The following is a 14,388-nucleotide window of genomic DNA, read 5'->3' as shown; positions in this document are numbered from 1 at the left end:
ACAATAAAAAATGTTATCAAAGACTTGTCAGTGTCTATTTACCATTGCCAGATTCCATATCTACAACCAATGAAAATCAAATATCCCTCTAATAAGACTTAGAATTGAAATCCCAGTTTTCTAAAATGATAGTTACGTGGAACCTAGAACTAAAAAAAATTTGAAACAATATATCTTAAATATTTCAAATGCATGTACATTTAATAATATTAATTCTCCAAAATTCACTATATTTTTCCTTCTTTGGTTTTCTGTTGGAGACTGTATATTGACCTCTATGTAGCCTTTTCAACTTAGGCCACATTTAAAAGTCTTGTCCAGTCCAGGCCACTTAGCAGTTATTTGTGCTCAATTTGAGTGTATTTATTTAGATTATCTATCCTTCTGCTTTCAAGCACTTTCCAAAAATGAAAACAAATTATTTTCAGGAAAAAAATAAATCCGATTTTTTTGTGGGAAATAATTTTTTGACCCGGGGGCTTATTTTTTACCCGGGTGGGGGAAGGGGAAACAAACATATTTTTAATTTTGGCCTTGTACAAATTTTTTTTACAATGTTTACTATTTATGATTTGTATGATCCTGTGTTTGCATGTAAATAAAGTAATGACACAGAAGATGTAGATGAATAGCACAACATTTACAAACTATATAAAAATTCAGTACTTTGTAGCATTATGAATTTTGTGAATAAAACTTTGACATTATATAATGCACTACTTAAGAGAAGTTAATCAGTCTTAAACATTTGTGTTAAACTTTAATTGAAAATAAAATTGTCAAATATTTTATAATTTGATTGATATAATCAATTTCATGTTATACTTAGTAGTCTGTCTTTTTACTCCAGATGCCCCTTTAAATCATCTTTTGGCATAACGGTGTCATAACTGCTAAATTGAAAGGAAATTATAGAAGCAGTAGTTAGAGATAATTTCCTAATGTATGTAGAGTAAGAATTTGGTTAGCTTGCTTGTTTTGATTGTATATTGTACAATTGTTATTGGGATAACATTCAATTAAATTGAAATATAATATACAAGTTTAAATAACTATGCCTATCTATATTGTTTGCAGATGTCAATTTTTATTACAATGCTTGAGCTAACATTGCAGGCAAGTGAACTAAAGTCTTATTTTACAAGCATTAGGAAATTAGCTCTAATGAGAATTATAACCACATTTCTGTGAGGTCATAAAAATTCAATAAGAGTTTATATAATATATATCATTTTTCATGTTCAGTATAAAGTATACATTTGTACTTATTCAAATATTATTTGTTTGATTGTCTAGAACTTAAAGTGTTCTTAATTTTAGTGTATTCATTATATTGACATTTAACATTTTGTCATGTGGAACTTTACAAAAACTTAGCAATATTTTTAAAAATTCTTACACAATACTTGTGATTTATGTTAGTCTTTTCTCTTTTTTTTAGTTGAATGTTATAGTAGTTTGTAAATTGACATTTTGCTATATTTTCCCATGTATGTAGCATTATTATGTTTAGTGTGAATGTATTGAGTATAAACATGTGTATACATGTAATATGTATATATGATCTCCTCTTGTACACCTATGTGTCTGAGGTTTATAAATAGAGTATTGTCTATTGTCTATTGACAGCTTACAGTCAACATGGTCAAGCGATCCATCATGGTATCATTTGGCCTTTGTAAAAATTCAGGGAATATTTTTTTGTGTCTGATAATGTCACATAGACTTAAACTACATCTCATTTTAAAGGCCATAATGTGACCTATAGTTGTAAATGTCTGATTAATTTTGGTCTTTTGTGGATAGTTGTCTCACTGGCAACATATCTTCTTTTTTATACATAACTATGATTTCTACCTTTAAAATGAATAATAAAAAAAGAGATTAAAATAAATAGGCAAAACTTTCACCAGCTGTTTGTATGAGCCTATGTCCCTTATCTATTCTTTCTTTGTGTGCATTTGTTTGCAAAAACTGGAAGGAAAACTAACACATATTAGTGCAAAAAGTATTTGAACTACTACATTTGTACCTAACAGAAAAAGATTGACTTTAAATCGAACTGTGGTGAATCTAAGAAAGATATAAGTATTGATTAGTTATGCATCTTCTATCATTTTACAATTTATTACTATCATATTTAATTTGTCGCTTTATAAACACTTCACTCTCTATGTGCTGAGCCTGACTCAGCTAGTATAACCATGGGATTGTATCGCAATCTCGGCAAATTATAAAGAATAACAACTTGTGAGTGAAGCTTGTAGATTATAATTCCACCAGAAAGAATACAGGAGTTTACAGAGTGTGTAATGTTTGGTAAACTGAAAGAAATAAAAATACAATATTTTACAATATGTACGAAAGAAATATATGAATGTTCAATGCAATAATAATATCAAGTCAAAAACGAAAGTAGAATTCTCAGTTCAATTTATAGAAATAAACAATTACAGTTCGTATTGTTGAATAAACGTGGAATCCAAGTTAACGGAATTAACGGTATATATATTTAACAGTTTATAATTGATTTGAAACGTACTTGACGGTGATTTGTCACAATATCCGCAGGAGCAGTTTTGTCGTGGCATCCATTTGCAATAGACCGGTGAGGAAGAGAAAGTAAGCACTAGTGAAAATACGGAGAAGTTCAGATTATTTCCGGAAAATACGGATGTCTAAAAATCCAATCAAATAGACTATACAGTGAATATAATTGCGGATGTGATCCAGAATACTCCCCGTCTGAAATCTACCTGATATCACTATTATTCCATAAGATATAACACATATGAATGTCACTATATAAATCCAGAGATATATACATATATTTACACAGGAGTGTTCTCTATGAGAAGAATCATGTCCACGATAGGGCGTGTGTAGGTTGTGGCTTTTCCATTAACGATAACTCGCACTTCTGCCTTTCGGACATGTTCGTCTGAACTTTTAAATGAGTTCACTATAATTCCAACGGGCCATTGTGTACGGCAAATGTTTTTGTCTTTAAGAAGAATGACGTCTCCTTCGATGAGATCACGGCGATCTTCGGTCCATTTTCGTCGTTGTTGTAGTAACGGCAGGTATTCCTTCCTCCAACGGGACCAGAAAACACTGGCCAGAGCCTGTACTCGTCTCCATTCGGCAAGACAGAGATCTCGTTTGTCGAATTCCCCAAGATGGTCTGAAGTGAAAACGTAGTCAGTTTTCTGTGTCAATAACATAGCCGGAGTTAATATTAACGGATTCTCTGGATCTGTTGATACCGGTACCAGAGGTCTAGAGTTCACTATTGCTGAAACTTCTGCCATTAGTGTGTTAAGCACGTCATGCGTAAGACTTCTTCCGGCTGCATTTAGAAGCATAGAATCAAGAATTCTTCTGGTGATACCAATCATTCTTTCCCAGGCTCCACCCATATGGGACGAATGCGGCGCATTGAAGATCCAAGTTGTACCAGAACTGTACAGAAAGTTCTTGAAGGGTCCATCTTCAACGTTGATTGAATCAATCTTTAAATCGTCGATTGCTCCAATAAAGTTTGTTCCACGGTCAGATCGGAAAATCTTTACTTGGCCTCTTATAGCGGCGAATCTCCTGACGGCGTTTATGAAGGCCGAAGAACTCATTTCCTCGATTAATTCGATGTGAATAGCTCTTGTCACTAAGCATGTGAATAAAATTGCCCAACGTTTGGAGTTGGCGTATCCACCACGTGTTTTACGTGAAACAATTGTCCAGGGTCCAAAGGTGTCTATTCCAACGTTAGTAAACGGAGGTGAAGGTTCAAGACGGTCCTCTGGCAAATCAGACATGATTTGATACTCAGTTTTTCCTCTGAGTTTGCGGCATGTCACACATTTGTGAATAATAGATGAGATTAAGCGTTTTGCTCCTACGATCCAAAATCCTGCGGATCGAATCGCTCCATCTGTGAAATGGCGACCTTGATGTTTTATCTTGTTGTGGTAGTGTCGAACTAATAATGTTGCTACATGATTGCGTCCAGGGACGATCAATGGTTTCTTTTCACGGAGGTTCAAGTCCGATTTTACAATACGGCCTCCAACTCGTAATAGTCCTCGTTCATCCAAAAACGGATTGAGGTTAGCTATCGGGCTCCGCTTATTAATTTGTTCCTGACGTTTTATACAATCTATTTCATCTCCATAAACTTCCTGTTGTGCAGATATTAAGATGAAATTTTCGGCATTTGAAAAACTATCCACAGAAGTCACTGATGATGCCTGTTTTGACCCGTGTAAACGAGAGAAACGTTCCAAAAAGGCTATCGCTCGCACAAGTGATGTCCAGTTGGAGAATCGATTGAATCTATCAGTTCCGATACCTTTATGCTCAGGTGTGGAAAATGTTTTTGCAACATTAACAGTTGCACGGATTTCTCCATCTTCTTCTGGATCTATTAGCTGGTATATATCCTCAGAATTCTTCTGTTCTGAGGAAAGAAGTTGTTTTGGTCCTAATAACCATTCGCTGCTGTGAATTTCATGGGCTTGTACGGACCTTGTTCCAGAGTCTGCGGGATTACGGTGAGTTGGTACATAATTCCATTGACTTGGAGAGCTAAATTTTCTTATTTTCTCCACTCGATTGGCGACATAGATGAAGAACCTTCTTGTCTCGTTACTTATGTAGCCTAGGACTACTTTACTGTCTGTGTAGAATTTTACGGTGTCTATATGTAAATCTAAATTATCCATGATGGTCTGTGTTATCTCGACTGCTAATACTGCAGCAGATAGTTCAAGGCGTGGAATAGTATGACCACTTGTTGGTGCAACTTTAGCTTTCCCAAGAATGAATCCTATGTTTGGTTCACCACTACTGTCGGTCGTGCGTAGATATGCAACAGCTGCTATGGCTTTTTCTGATGCATCAGAGAAGACATGTAACTCCTTTGTGGCGGTTTTGCTCAGATACGGCACGTAGGTACGTGGAATGCGCAATGTTTCGATAGCAATTAGAGTATCTCTCCAAGATTTCCACTCATCTGCTGTCTCATCAGTGAGAGGTTGGTCCCAATCGACGGTTTCTGATACTATTTTCCTCAATAGGAGTTTCCCTTGTATAATCACCGGAGCCAAAAATCCCAGAGGATCGTAGAGACTGTTTATGGTTGATAAAATTCCTCTCCGAGTGATCGGTTTGTTTTCTGATGATAATTGAAATAAAAAGTTATCAGTGTTTACGTCCCAGCTGAGACCAAGACTACGTTGTAGGGGTTTGCTATCGCATTCTAAGTCTAGATCTTTAAGATTTGAAGCCAAATCACTGGCATGAAATGCAGACATAACTTCCGCACAATTAGAGGCAAACTTGTGAAGGCGTAAGTTTCCATATCTTGCTAATGCTTGCTGTGTGTCCTTCATGAGCGTAACAGCTTCCTCTTTAGTGGGACATGACGTAAGACCGTCGTCGACATAGAAGTCTCTTGTAACAAAGCTAGTCACGTGACTGCCAAACTCTTGTTCTGATGCTTGAGCTGCTTTTCTGAGTCCAAGCGTAGCAACAGCAGGTGACGGACTATTCCCGAAAACATGAACTCTCATGCGGTATTCGACAAGGTTCTCCTGTAGGTCATTGTCTTTATGCCATAAAAATCTCAGGTAATTACGGTGGTCATTTCTGACAACGAAGCAGTGAAACATGTGTTGAACGTCTGCAGTAACTGCGATCATTTCTTTCCTGAAACGCAGCAGTACTCCCAAGAGATCGTTGGTCAAGTCTGGACCTGTAAGCAGGACGCTGTTAAGTGAAACTCCGTTACATTTGGCGGAAGAATCAAACACACCTCTTATCTGATCGGGTTTCTTCGGATGATAAACACCAAACAATGGCAAATACCAGCACTCCTCATGTTCGTGCAATGGTGGAGCGAGCTCTGCATGATTATTGTCCAGGATCTTACTCATAAAAGTAAGAAAGTGTTCCCGCTTAACTGGGTTTCTATTCAAACTGATGTCTAACATATTAGCACGATGAAGAGCTTGTTGTCTGTTGCTTGGCAATGGCTGTCTTGGCACTCGGAACGGCAACGGTGCTACCCAACTTCCTTCCGAGTCTCTTACAAATTCGTTGTCCATCTGCTTCATGAACATTTTGTCCTCATATGACTGTCCAGGCTTGTCATCGTCCCTTGTTTTTTCAAAGAGTGGCGATTGTAGGTCTTTCGTTACAGGGTCTGTGTAGTTTTCCCGGATGTCAAACTTGCTTGTGCATGGTTGAAAGGTTGAAGGTTGTCCTGTAGGCAAAATGTTGGTTATTTTGACATTAAACTCAAGAGGAACATGCTGCTTGTTAATGCAGGTTTCTCCTATCACTACCCAACCAAGTTTCAATTGTTGTGCATATGGAGTTCTGGGTGGTCCTATGCGCTGATCGAGGACATGGTGTGCCTCTATAAGGTCTCTGCCAATTAAGAGAAGAATTTGGCAATTTTCCTCTATTGGTGGAATGCTACCTCTAAGTTCTTTTAAATGAGGGTGATGCATTGTTACTTCAGGAGTAGGTATTTCGTCCCTATTATTGGGAATATGATCACATTCAATCAGTACAGGAAGGTCAAACTTGTCATTACCATTGATTGATTCCATGACGAAACCTCTTCCTCTTTTGCCGGAAGTGACTACTTTGCCGGAGCATGTTGATAAAGTATAGTTTTCCGGTTTATCTTTGACGTCGAAAAGATTGAAGAATTCGGGCGATGCTAGTGACCGGTTGCTTTGGTCATCAATGATGGCGTACATGCGAATAACTTTGTACTGGTTATCTTTGTGATAAACATTCACAGGAAGTATTTTAGCACAAGATTTCCCACTATATGTATCTTTGCAGATCTCAGTACAGGTAGAGTTAACTGAGGTTGCCTTAGTTTCAGCCGATTCTATAGGCTCCCCGCCGTAGGCTTGCTTAGGCGAGCTAGACTGCGAACTTGTAGGTTGCTGTGGTCTAGTGATGTGAAGTGCGGTAGTGTGTTGTTTACTTCCACATTCTTTACAACTTATGCTTGCATTGCAATCCCGGCTTCTATGTGTGGTAGAATCACAACACTTGTAACATACATTGTTTTCTTTCAAAAGACCTTTGCGCTCCTCTATTGACTTGGCTCGGAACGCTCGACATTCATTTAAGGAATGCTTTGTATTGTGCAGAATACAAAGACCTTGTTTGCTGGCGTCTCTAGATTGCTGCTCAACTGCTGTTTTATGAGCACCAACTTTAGTCCTAGGGTAAGGCGTAGACCTTGGCGCAGCACCTTTTGTATTTGGTGTGGCTTTTGACCCAAAGATGAACCCAGGATCGTTCTTTGTTTTGCTGATTTCCCTGATGTAGGCAGAGAATTCTGTGAAAGGTGGAAAGGCAACGTCATATTTAGCCTTGTATCTTGTAGCCCTTGTGGTCCACTTTTCTTGGAGTCCGTACGGTAATTTTTCAACAATAGGATTTATCCCGGACGAGGAGTCAAAATATGCTAGCAAACATCCCAGCTTGGGATTTTCCTTGTGATATTCTATTTCTGATAGAATGTCAGACAGTTCGTAGAGACGTGCGTTGTCCTTATTTGTTAAGGTAGGGAATTTTTCAAGTTTACTCTTGAGAGAGGCTTCCAACATTTCTGGAGCACCATACCGCTCGTCAAGCCTCTTCCATAATCTCTGTATACCTATGGTAGGATTATTAGCGTTCGACGCTCTTATGCTAATGGCGTGTTTAGCAGACTCTGGACCGAGCCACTTGATCAGTAAATCGATCTGTTCTGAGTCAGAGACTTGTAACTCATCAGTCACGTTCTTGAAGCTTGCTTTCCAAGTATGAAATGACTCTGCCCGATCGTTAAAGCTTGTTAATCGGGAGAAAAGCAAGTCCTTGCGTAAAAGGAATCTAGTTATCTCTGATGTAAAGTTGATTTGTTGCTGGTGTGCAACAGGGATCTCTTCTACTATGCCTTGTTTTTGGTGTGAAACAGGGATCTCTTCTATAAAGTCTTGTTTTATGCGTAAGACAGGGATCGCTTCTTTAACACCCTGTTTTTGATGTTCAGTAGGGCTCTCATCTGAAAGACCTAATTTTTGTATGCCGGTTACTAATCCCAGATCTGGGATAAAGGTAACTTCCGGTGACTTAGAATCGGAAGGTAAGACAGCAGATGTCTGTGACAGCAAGTTCAGTGCCGCGGACGGCACGAACGCTGGTGCTTCGTGGCTCAGCTCAATTTTAACAGGAAATTGCTTTTTCTTTTGAGGTGCTGTTACTTCCTTCACAGCTGTTGATACAGGAAGTTTGTTGACAAAATCTTGCACACGCTGGAGCGGGTCTTCCTTTTCGTCAGGTAGTTCGCTAAAGGCTTGACTATCGTCGTATTCCAGGATACGAGCCTCGGCTTCTGCGGCTGCAGCTTCTTTCTGTGCTTCAAGAAGGTTAAATTTGGCTTTAAGCTCGACCTTTTCCCGGCTTACTCGTGCGGCTTCTTGTTGCATTTCAGCCTTCCTGCGCATAGCCTCTTGTTTACGTTGAGCGACTTCTTGCTCCATTTCTGCCTGTTTGCGTGCAGCTTCCTGTTCCATTTCACCTTGTCTGAACAGGGCTTGTTCTTCTAACATTGCTTCCTGTTGTAGGATAATGGCATGTTTCTCTACAAAGGCTATTTTAGACTTGGCAGCCTCTGCCTTGGCACGCTTTCTCCGTGCTAGGCTTGACATGTCTGACACGTTAGAGCTACCACTGCGTGAGGTTTTCTTACCTTTTGAGGTCTTTGTTTTAGTGGATTTGGACTTTGTTAGAGCGAGGCGCTGCTCGTGTAGTTTTTCCATGACCAGTTCCACTTTGGACAGACGAAAATCTAAAGAGAGTTTACACGCATCTATTTCTTTTTGACTCTCCAGTGTTCTGGTCCTTTTCAGAAAGTCAAGGTACTCATCTGTGAGCCTACGATAGTTATTACAGGCTTTAACTAGTTTGTCCTGAGCTGTAAGGAGTTGCTGGAGCTCGTTAGGTGGCGTTGTTACTTCCAATAACTTGGATTCAATGTCTGTCCAGAGAGCCTCTAGTTCCTGACAGAACTTGTCACGTTTTTCAGTGAAAGCTCCTTGTCCTTTTTCCGTGAGGTCACGAACTCGCCTAGCCTCGGGAATTTCATCTGACTGAGATGTATTAGACGGATTTTCTAATATTTCAGGGACATCTCCTTCTTGGGGCTGTACCTCTTCTTGTTGTTCCTCATGACTGGGATCCATGTTGACTCAACGTTGTTAGGTTGCTGTCGAGTATACACACGATATGTAGTCCACTGTCAGTGTGAAGGTATGTACGTTGCTACGTTGTCGTTCCTTGTCTGGATATGTAAAGACAGGTTGTCGTCAATTTACTGTGCTGAGCCTGACTCAGCTAGTATAACCATGGGATTGTATCGCAATCTCGGCAAATTATAAAGAATAACAACTTGTGAGTGAAGCTTGTAGATTATAATTCCACCAGAAAGAATACAGGAGTTTACAGAGTGTGTAATGTTTGGTAAACTGAAAGAAATAAAAATACAATATTTTACAATATGTACGAAAGAAATATATGAATGTTCAATGCAATAATAATATCAAGTCAAAAACGAAAGTAGAATTCTCAGTTCAATTCATAGAAATAAACAATTACAGTTCGTATTGTTGAATAAACGTGGAATCCAAGTTAACGGAATTAACGGTATATATATTTAACAGTTTATAATTGATTTGAAACGTACTTGACGGTGATTTGTCACAATATCCGCAGGAGCAGTTTTGTCGTGGCATCCATTTGCAATAGACCGGTGAGGAAGAGAAAGTAAGCACTAGTGAAAATACGGAGAAGTTCAGATTATTTCCGGAAAATACGGATGTCTAAAAATCCAATCAAATAGACTATACAGTGAATATAATTGCGGATGTGATCCAGAATACTCTAGTCCTTGCTAGAAAACAGAATGATATGCAAGTACTTTTAATTAACTTACTCTGTTTTGTCAGTTGTACTTGCATCCCCTGCTGAACTGGACAAACTGTACAACATGGAACTGGTGGTAGACTTTAAGTACAAATATGATAATCAGTGGCAGATCCAGAAATTTTCATAAGTGGGGCCCACTAGCTGATGTTAAAATAAATCTATGGGTATTGAATGTAGTCAAAATAATTATAAAAAACATCTTCATCCTGACAGAAAAAAAATAAAACAGAATGATATGCAAGTACTTTTAATTAACTTACTCTGTTTTGTCAGTTGTACTTGCATCCCCTGCTGAACTGGACAAACTGTACAACATGGAACTGGTGGTAGACTTTAAGTACAAATATGATAATCAGTGGCAGATCCAGAAATTTTCATAAGTGGGCCCACTAGCTGATGTTAAAATAAATCTATGGGTATTGAATGTAGTCAAAATAATTATAAAAAACATCTTCATCCTGACAGAAAAAAAATAAAAATATACTTGCAAGACATCATAGTTATAAGGACTTAATTGTGTAGGTATGAATGTGGAGAAGTTATATCAAAGAATAAAATTGCAAACTTTTAAAGTAAGTGACAACCTACATATATACAAATGTATCTTGATTTACAAATGTATCAATAGAAATGTAGAGGCCAGCTTAAGTCCACTTATGGATGTGGGGTATTTTTTTTAAGACCTATTATAGTGGCTAGCAGGGTGGTTTATATACAGGTGAACAATTATTGTTGTTATAAGTACTGTGTTTTTGTATACATTACCTTACCCCCCCCCCCCCCCAATATTATTTGATTACTGATGCTAAGTTGGTAAAATAAGCCCTGCCAATAATTATTGTGCTTACCAAATGGCTTATATTGATTTGCATTTTCTGCATAATACATGTTGTCTTTGCTCCATCTTCTTCAGGGTGGGCTCATGTCAGAAAACATCGGGTTACATCAAACTGCACCAAAGTCCATGACAAAACAAAACAAGCACCATGTTGTTCTTATCGGCGACAAAAAAAAAAAACGTGGCAGGGTAAAAATTTAAAATGATGTCTCCGGGAATCTGTACTATTACAGGCATTACAGAACATAATAGTAATTGCAATTTTAGGTAGAAATTAATATATAAAATTAATGTAATATAGTAAAAATAGTAATTACGGTGACAAAATAGTCCCTTCTCAACCGGCTGTGTTTACGAAAGACATTTAATCTCTAACGGAAATGCAACTTTCAGTATTAAGTTAATAAACATAGCAACATTTTCCGTTTGATATACTTTTCTTCGCAAAAATGAGAATTTCTATGTTTTTTCCCATAAAAGTATCTTAATTAAATAAACAGTAATGTAGATTTTGATTAGAGATTGGGAACAAAAAAGTACGCAAAAAAAGGTATGGCAGAGGTCATATTGAGTGTAGTGTTACAAAGTATTGAACGGAACGGATATGTGATCTCTGCGCCGGAGATTGGACATCATTACGATAAATAATAATGGAAGGTTTGGAAAACATTTGAACTGAGAACAAAGGGATTTGATAATGAAAGCATCATGTTTCAGTTCTAATCTTTATATCATCCTTACTGTACTTGCATGTCTTTGATTTTCAAATACAAACGGCAACATTCTAAAAGGTATAATCTGAACAACCTTGTACAAACTAGTGCTATATATATAATTATAGAATAATTAACACACATATAATGCAATGATAGTGAACAGAAAACATTGCATTTAAGGTTCATGTGGACCCTATGGCTAAAATGGCCGTATTTTCACCTAAGGCACTTGTCTCAGAAATTTTTTTTCCTATATACCTTAATATAACACAAGGTACTTAACTAAATTTTTTGAAAAATGACACCCAGTCCCGAATTCCCGTTATTTTTCGATTTCTCGGTTGTCAAACCTACTTAAACTTAAGATGCCGTAAATCTAAATTGATTTATCTACACAATGGTATATGACACGACTATCATTGTTGTCGGAATCATTAGTAGCAGGTCTCAGAAGTCGGTCAACGGGATTTTTTTTTGCATTCGTCTCAAGCTTTGGCAACACCCAGTCCGCATGTAATTTTATACTGGTTTCTCATTGGTCAATCGTCTGGCTAAAAATAAATGCGGGAAATTTTGGTCAATTTATAACTCTACATTAGTGTCGTTGTGTACACGTGTGTTTCATAACAAAATGAATGTCAAACAGCTTATAGCATTGAATGAGGTAAAAAAATGGTCATAACCTTTTGCTTCTGGGGCAAAGTAGAACGGGGAATAGCCATTTGGTCTGTTCTATAGAACAAGAACTAAAACAAAGGGGGGGAACGGTCGCAGTCACAGGAACAACGTGAGTGGCTTCCTTGAATATAGGTGGGATTACTGTCCATTCCTGCTCCGGTATAGCAGATGGTCATTTTTCAAATGACAAACTATTACAAAAATTGACTATTGATGAATATTTTCAAAAATACAAGGGGTTCTGCAAGTTTAGGATTTTAAAAATGTCAAAGTTACCATTCAAATAAGGATTGACATATGTTTTTGTTTTGTTTTCCCTTCTCAAAATGATATCAAAATGTTATTAGAAATATACATACCATGAACAAATAGCATTATTAGCTAAATACATCTTTTCATTCAGTTCCATGATATATACTTCAAAATTTCTCGCTTTTCAAACCTTTTGAAGTTATCTCAATATCTTATGTAAATTCCAGAGAGAGTCTGAATGATGTCAATAAAATGGGATAATCTGAGTTCTAAAATTAGAAACTCCTGACACATTCGACAGACCTAAAAAAAACACTTATTTGGGTTTGTTTCACATAATCTGTAAAGAATTTACAATAAAGATAATAATTTATAGTCAGAGAGCTAGGGAAGCTGACAGTTTTTATTTTAATAATTTTTATAATAATTCAATCACTGCGGGCTGGGTGTTGCCAAAGCTTGAGACGAATGCAAAAAAAAATCCCGTTGACCGACTTCTGAGACTTGCTACTAATGATCCCGACAACAATGATAGTCGTGTCATATGCCATTGTGTAGATAAATCAATTTAGATTTACGGCATCTTAAGTTTAAGTAGGTTTGGCAACCGAGAAATCGGAAAATAACGGGAATTCGGGACTGGATGTCATTTTTCAAAAAATTTAGTTAAGTACCTTGTGTTATATTAAGGTATATAGGGAAAAAAAATTCTGAGACAAGTGCCTGTGATTTTCACGTCAAAATTTACTCTGAGTACAGACAAACCTGCGCATCTGTAAAAAATTTCAGGCATAGCATGCCCTAGATAAATAAATTTCAAATATGTTTTATGTTTTAGAAAAATAAAAACTTATCAGGATTTTGCCGTGCACTTTTTTTCATTCCTCCAGAAGGTGCCAAAATAAACTAAGTTGGGAAACAGGTTTGAGAACTTCCCCACAGGTAATAATTGAAGTGAGCTGTATTGCTTGACATGGACATGAGATGGACAATAGATACCTGACAATAATTGGTTATTCAAACTGTGTACCTGAGTGGACCATATCAAGGTAAACTCAACTGTCTGTTAATTTTATCATCTTCTGCAGGGACGAAAAAAAGTGTACGGCAAAATCCAGTTAAGTTATGAATTTTCTAAATTATACAATGCATTTGAATGCTATTTATCTAGGGCATGCTATGCCTTAAAACATTTCAAGATGCACATGTTTGCCTGTACTCAGAGTAAATTTTGAGGTGAAAATACGGCCATTTTAGCCATAGGGTCCACATGAACCTTAATGTCTGCTAACTTTGTTGACGGGGATTCTTATGTTTTGGGGAAGGAAACCAATGTTACGAATTACTATGTAGCAATATGAATTCGTCCCAATGATAATCGTCCCATGCTGAATATTATTGATTTAACTTATTAACTTGACAATAGTTGTTAGTGAGACCCATTGAATTTTCCATGTAAAGCCCGAAAAAAAAGAATGCAAAGAGAGATTAGAATGTTTTACAAAACGAAATACAATTTTTTTTTTCTTTTGTCTGTACGTAAAATTGATTGAAAATTTCGAACAGTCAAATTCCATAAATTTGTGGTTTTCAAGATTGATAAACAGTGATTCTTTCAGCATATTGTTTATGAAGTTTTTTTTTTAAACATATGAATTTCTTATCTTATTATAATAAGATTGCCAGGGTATTCTTTTTGTTCAAAATTTGTAGCTATTTATATACTTTCAAGCTATAAAGTTTACCCTTACGATTCAAATTTACACTAAAATGCGTTTCTATTACGAGTTTTTTTTTTACATGTCACGGATATTCATATTGAGCATACGACAAAGTCTCAATAAAAGAAGGGCAAAAGATACCAGAGAAACATTCAAACATATAAATCGAAAACAACTGTATATAATA

The 14,388-nt window shown here is 36.9% G+C and overlaps 1 long non-coding RNA gene across 1 annotated transcript; it reads right to left on the bottom strand.

Moving 5' to 3' along the window:
- Window positions 1–2,255: 2,255 nt before the first annotated feature.
- On the bottom strand, window positions 2,256–9,946 carry LOC143069403 (uncharacterized). The gene is made up of 2 exons (XR_012976386.1): window positions 2,543–9,946; window positions 2,256–2,324 (listed from the first exon to the last, which is right to left on the bottom strand). It is a non-coding gene; the product is annotated as an uncharacterized LOC143069403 (long non-coding RNA).
- Window positions 9,947–14,388: the final 4,442 nt, after the last annotated feature.

Source organism: Mytilus galloprovincialis, chromosome 3 (genome assembly GCF_965363235.1).
Source record: "Mytilus galloprovincialis chromosome 3, xbMytGall1.hap1.1, whole genome shotgun sequence".
NCBI lineage: Eukaryota > Metazoa > Mollusca > Bivalvia > Mytilida > Mytilidae > Mytilus > Mytilus galloprovincialis.
The sequence above is the reverse complement of the archived record's forward strand: the minus strand, read 5'-3'. Positions and strand labels throughout refer to the sequence as shown.